The 7,009-nt window shown below is 38.2% G+C and overlaps 1 non-coding gene across 1 annotated transcript; it reads left to right on the top strand.

The window, feature by feature from the left end:
* Nucleotides 1-2,189: 2,189 nt before the first annotated feature.
* TRNAM-CAU lies at nucleotides 2,190-2,263 on the top strand. Its single transcript has one exon. It is a non-coding gene; the product is annotated as a tRNA-Met (tRNA).
* The last annotated feature ends 4,746 nt before the right edge of the window (nucleotides 2,264-7,009 follow it).

The following is a 7,009-nucleotide window of genomic DNA, read 5'->3' as shown; positions in this document are numbered from 1 at the left end:
ACCACTCTTTTTGGTTTTGGATCTTCCAAGTCATTCCCGCAGGAGATCCGGACCGATTTTTTTTTTCTGATCCTTCGATAAAAAGATTCATTCTCTTCATCAAAAATAGGAGGTATAACCAAGAAAGATTTCTTTTTCGATTCATCCATGGAGTTGAATACCTCATTCAATAAATTTTTTTATCCAACCCATAGGAATCAATAGAAAATGAAAATCCCTTATGATACACCAGATCTGGCTCGGTTATTGATAGAGTGAATAGATCTTCCATTTCTTGAAATCTCTCTTCTGATTCAAAATCGCGGTGTAACGTGTACCCCCCCCTGTTTCGGTCATGGAATAGATGAAATAAATAAAAAAATGGATTTTGGTTCAAGAATGAAAAATTATTGGAACTGTCCATATCCGGTTCATCCTTCGGAACCATACCACATCCCGGATCTGATGAAATAGGATGAATTGAGACGGTATTTTGTAAATACGTAATTATATTGAATATATCAACCATTTCTTTATTTTTCGATTGTCTGGAAGGGACAAAAGAAACATCTTGTTCTTTCTTCAACAATTTATGATCTCTAGTGGACCTCTCAGTAGGATTCGAACCCAGATGAAGTTTTGACCATCTGTCAGAGAAATAGGAACGAATTGATTTTGTAGAATTCCCAAGAATTGCTTCGATTTCTTCCGGAAGCAGATGATTATTCATCTGCTTCTCACGTTCCGTGAATAGCCGGGACATTGAGGAATATCCAAAAAGGCATTTCTGGAATCGGTTTGATTTTCTCTCTGTTCGTTCCGTTTGAAGAAAGGAAGGATCCCAAAGAATCGATCTTTCTTTTTGTTGTTGAATCTCTCTTTGATTGATCAATGTGTGATATTCCGAATACTCATTAATAATCGAATCGAAAGGGTCTCTGGATTGATCAGAAGATCCCTTCAATTGGCTAGAATTCGTTACTTGAACGAAAATAGATCTTGTGGAATCATATTGAATATTTGACGATACATTTTATACCTTGCTAAAAAACCGATCCTTGCTTACCAACCACACATTGTCTAACCAAATCCAACTCTCTCTCGATACGTTCCTCAAAAAATCCGACTCGTGCAGATTCTTTCCGCAACTAATGAAGATATCTTGGCGGAATTGCCACATATGAAATTGAGCACAATTTTGCAAATAAATACCTCACTTGTTTCTCGAGAAGAGATGGGAAACATGTTCAATCTCATTTGATTGAATAGTTGACTCAGCTCCTTGTTGTTTGAAGAAACCCTCCACTTCAATTGGTCTTTTTTCACGAAAAGCAGACATGAGATAACAAATCCAGTGTTTCACTAAGATTTCGAATAACTGTCCCGAATTCAAGTTGATTATGTTTCGCTTCTTTCTCAGAGAAAGACGATCAAACAATTCCCAATCATGGTCCTTGCGGATCGAATCATCCGTATAGGATACAAAAAGAAACTCCAGATATTTGATATCTTTCTCTGTAAATGAGATCTCAATTCCAGCTACGGTTTCCTTAGATATCTTACAACTAGAATTCCACCTTTTTCCGATCCGGTTCCTCCACCACCGCGAACTCCAGTTAGAGTCAGGCATTATACACTTTTTCCTTATTGGGAGAAACCAAGTACTCTCTTTCGGATCCATGAAACAACTCTCAGAGATCTTTTTCCCTTTTGGAAGATAGAGGAGGGAAACAATCAACCTATTAATATTGGAAGACCAAAAAGATTCTTCCGATGTATCATTTCTGGGTCCAATGGAATTCATAGGTATAGGAAGAAGCCCCATCAAATAGAGATTTTTTTCTTTCGACCATATTTCGATTGTTAATACGATATATAAGACCGCTACTACAAGCAGTACTATATCTTTGATCGTGAAATATCGATTGCTTGTTGAACCCTGTGAATCGCGTGAAAGGAGAATACTCCAAATTCGGGGGTCAAAGAGTTTCATATAACGTTCTTGGTGGGAAAAAAGTGAGTGAAAGATCCCACTGAATCGAATTTGGTCCATGAATCTAAGAAATAGTGAGAATTCTTGATCTCTCTCAATTCGAAGATCCAGGATTTGAATCGATGTCGTTTCATTGATTCCTGGTTCATTGATTCCTCCTAAAGATGTCATTTTAATTGGAATTTGGTTATTCACGATGTACGATGATCCCTGTTAAGCATCCATGGCTGAATGGTTAAAGCACCCAACTCATAATTGGCAAATTTGTAGGTTCAATTCCTGCTGGATGCACGCCAATGGGAACGTTCAATAAGTCTATTGGAATTGGCTCTGTATCAATGGAATCTCATCATCCATACATAACGAATTGGTATGATATATTGATACCATAACATATGAACAGTAAGAACTAGAATTCTTATCAATACTGGAACTCATAGGGAAAAAAATGGATTTATGGATGGAATCAAATATGCAGTATTTACAGACAAAAGTATTCGGTTACTGGTAAACAATCAATATACTTCTAATGTCGAATCAGGATCAACTAGGACAGAAATAAAGTATTGGGTCGAACTCTTCTTTGGTGTCAAGGTAATAGCTATGAATAGTCATCGACTCCCGGGAAAGGCTAGAAGAATGGGACCTATGGGACATACAATGCATTACAAATGTATGATCATTACGTTTCAACCGGGTTATTCTATTCCACCTCTTAGAAAGAAAAGAACTTTAAAAAAAAATACTTAATAACACGTCGATACATTTGTACAAAACTTCTACTCCGAGCACACGCAATGGGGCCATAGACAGTCAAGTGAAATCCAATTCACGAAATAATTTGATCTCTGGACAGCAGCGTCATTGTGGTAAAGGTCATAATGCCAGAGGCATCATTACCGCAAGGCATAGAGGGGGAGGTCATAAGCGTCTATACCGTAAAATAGATTTTCGACGAAATGAAAAAAGACATATCTGGTAGAATCGTAACCATATAATACGACCCCAACCGAAATGCATACATTTGTCTCATACACTACGGGGATGGTGAGAAGAGATATATTTTACATCCCAGAGGGGCTATAATTGGAGATACCATTGTTTCTGGTACAGAAGTTCCTATCTCAATGGGAAATGCCCTACCTTTGAGTGCGGTTTGAACCATTGATTTACGTAATTGGAAGTAACCAATTAGGTTTACGACGAAACCTAGAAATCAATCACTGATCCAATTTGAGTACCTCTATGGATAGACCTCAACAGAAAACTGAAGAGTAACGGCAGCAAGTGATTGAGTTCAGTAGTTCCTCATATAAAATTATTGACTCTAGAGATATGGTAATATGGAGAAGAAATTTTTTTTCAAGCACCGACAGAACCGGAAGCGCCCCTTGTTTCAAAGAGAGGAGGGCGGGTTATTCACATTTCATTTGATGGTCAGAGGCGAATTGAAAGCTAAGCAGTGGTAATTCTACCCCTGGGGAAAAATAGAGATGTCTCCTACGTTACCCGTAATATGTGGAAGTATCGACATAATTTCATAGAGTCATTCGGTCTGATGCTACATGAAGAACATAAGCCAGATGATGGAACGGGGAGACCTAGGATGTTGAAGATCATAACATGAGTGATTCGGCAGATTTGGATTCCTATATATCCACTCATGTGGTACTTCATCATACGATTCATATAAGATCCATCTATCTAGATATCATTATATACATCCAGAAAGCCGTATGCTTTGGAAGAAGCTTGTACAGTTTGGGAAGGGGTTTTGATTGATCAAAAAGAAGAATCTACTTCAACCGATATGCCCTTAGGAACTGCCATACATAACATAAAAATCACACTTGGAAAGGGTGGACAATTAGCTAGAGCAGAAGGTGTTGTAGCGAAACTGATTGCAAAAGAAGGTAAATCGACCACACTAAAATTACCGTCTGGGGAGGTCCGTTTGATATCCAAAAACTGCTCAGCAACAGTCGGGCAAGTGGGTAATGTTGGGTTGAACCAGAAAAGTTTGGGTAAATGAATATTTGATTTAGCCCTTGGAAAAATTTCTGCTAAACTATTATTTTATGTTGCTTCCAAGAAATAACCCCTCGCGTGAGAAATTATAGAAGATCTCCTTTAAGATCAAACAATTTCATCGAATTCAGTATGATTGTATGTGTGATAGCATCTACTATACCAGGAATATCAATGAACCCAATTATTGCAATTGCTCAGGATACCCTTTTTTAGCTTCTAGGGTCTATTTCTTAGTTCAAGATCCCTCTTACTAACTGGAATCAAAGAATTAGTAGACTTCTTCCGCGCAAAATGGGAATGGGCTGGGGTTATGAACTTATAATCTGATGATGGAGTTGATTCCATGATTATAAGTTCATTCCATACCGGACCAGACCGGAATAGGGTTATGTACATTCTCATTATGAGAAGGGGGCATTCGAGGGTATGTAAATAGATACTATGTTTACATATGGATCCCTGTGTCGTTACATTCCATTTAGGATTAGGAATAGGCGTAATCAGACCTGCTTTTTACATATTTCTCGTTATTTGGGTACCATATTGACTTCTTTGGGCTTCTATTGAATCGAGAAGTAGGTTTGATTGTACATCTTTTTGATATATCTAAGGTATCCCCCGGATAATTTAAATCGAAGCAATTGGATGTCCGACTCGGGCCTATATGACATGACCAATCGATAGAAATACTCCAACACTCCACCCTTGTCATATATTCCCATACATCACACTAGATAGATATCATATTCATGGAATACGATTCACTTTCAAGATGCTTTGATGGTGAAATGGTAGACACGCGAGACTCAAAATCTTGTGCTGAAGAGCGTGGAGGTTCGAGTCCTCTTCAAGGAATAATATTGAGAATGCTCATTCAATGAGCAATTCGATTAGAGATCTCGGACCGAAACGATATTGATAGACCGAGTATCTATTGATATGAAGTAGTCCGGCGATCCCTACGATCCAAGTCCGAGCTGTTGGAATTGGAATAAGTTCGGCAGTGGATCACTAAATTTTGGAGATATTCTCTATTAATGAATGGGGAGTCCACTTTGAAATCGTCCGCTCTGCACCACCCCCCGAGTATATTCTTAAAAAAGAATCACACAGGGGTAAATTGATACAATAGAAACCTCTGAGAAAATGCCCGCCCGTAACCCAGCAGATAAAGTACATTACATAGTCCGTTTTAGGGATTGGCGACTTACCCATTCAGTTATTTTGGCACTGGACGTTCCCAAAATGGGTACTATCAGGTCAGGTGAATTCTATAATGGACATCTGTTGGCATTCCAGCCTTCCTTCCCCTTTCAGGGCAAGAAAATCCAGTACCTCTTGGTCGCGTGAATATCTGAATAGGACGAACCGGCCCCGTGGATATCTTTGCTTCGGAACAAAACAATTAGAATTAGGCTCGGTCAACTGGAATGTGTATTAGCCATATAAAAGATCTTTCAATTCAGAAGATCCATCAACTTGTGACGAAGAGAAAGGTCTATCTATTTTAGTTAGTTATTCAGTTAAACCAATGAAATGATTCATTATTGGAGCAGATAGCAAGAACCATTTCATCGGACATGCGTATTTTTTATTTTCCAATGGATTTACATGTTTAATTAATGGAATTTTTTTGATGTAGTGAGTAATAGGCTCTGGTTGTTCGTCGTTCAACAATTCTTGTTTAGGCAGTTCATACCATTCATACATAGTGTTTTGATCTAAGATTTCAATTCTTCTATCTTTCAGCAGTAACATATTGTTCCATGCAGTTAAGGTCAAAAATATGGAAGAAACGAGTCTTTCCACGACTCTACCACCCGATCAATTTTGTTCCACTTAATCCCTCTTTCATGGCCACATATCTTTCCGGTTAAGGAATGGGAAATCTTTCTCCTCTTACATGAATCAAATGTTTCATTTCATTCGGGAAAAGCCACTTCTTTCTCAACAATTTCTTTGTCATTTGATCCAATAACGTTCCATTAGATAGGAACAGATTTGATAAATACTGATAACTCTCGGATGGAGTATTAGAACGTAGAGATCCACTAGAGAATAAACTATTGGTTCTAAGCCATCTCTGGCGATGAATCAACAATTCGAAGTGTTTTTCTTGCGTATTCCTGATGAACCAGCGTTTATATATAGATGTAGGAGGCTTTGTTTGGGAAGTAAGAAGCCCTTTTGATATCTCTTGATATGCAAAGAATTCTTGACGTGAAAACACAGAGACAAAGGGTTGATCTTTGAATAGGAAAAATAATGGATCTGCAGGGTCCCAAATGTATTGGCTTATTCGAAAAAAAACCTTGTTCTTTGAGGATCTATCTCATGTCTGGTACTGCATGGTTCCACTCTGCAAGAACACCGAATCATTCTCTTGAAGATCATCCTCTTTATGATAAATGATACGCTTGCCCCGAAATAACCTGGCCCAATAGGGAAATCCCAATTCATTGGACCTTTCGATATAATCAAATAGATTTCCATAAGGGCGCCATATTCTAGGAGCCCAAACTATGTGATTGAACAAATCCTCCTCTATCTGTTGCGGGTCGAGGTCTCCTTCTTCAAACTCCGACTCGTTTTTTTTCATATAGAAATCTCTGATCAACAAAAGAACAAGATCCATTTTGCATCATATCTAAGGGATTTCTTGGTTCGGACCGAAGAAGCAATGTCACTCGATCATTATCAAACTGACTGCAATCTTTTTCTTTCCGTGAGGGGCATATCCTATTTCTTAGAAAACATTTAATAAAAGGTAATGTACAAAATAAATCTGCTATATACGAAATAGTCCCTTGCTGTTGAGAAAAATGATCTAAATCTGCTGTCTGAGTGGACTGTTTTACCCACTCCAGCTCCCCCGAATAGTCCTATTTTGCCCCCACGTCGATAAGGAGCTAAAATATCAACTACTTTGGTCCCTGTTTCAAAAATAGATAATTTTGTATCTAATTGTATAAAGGCAGGTGCGGATCTATGAATAGGAGATGTTGT

The sequence above is a fragment of the Papaver somniferum genome, chromosome 4, assembly GCF_003573695.1.
Source record: "Papaver somniferum cultivar HN1 chromosome 4, ASM357369v1, whole genome shotgun sequence".
Classification (NCBI taxonomy): Eukaryota; Viridiplantae; Streptophyta; class Magnoliopsida; order Ranunculales; family Papaveraceae; genus Papaver; species Papaver somniferum.
The sequence above is the reverse complement of the archived record's forward strand: the minus strand, read 5'-3'. Positions and strand labels throughout refer to the sequence as shown.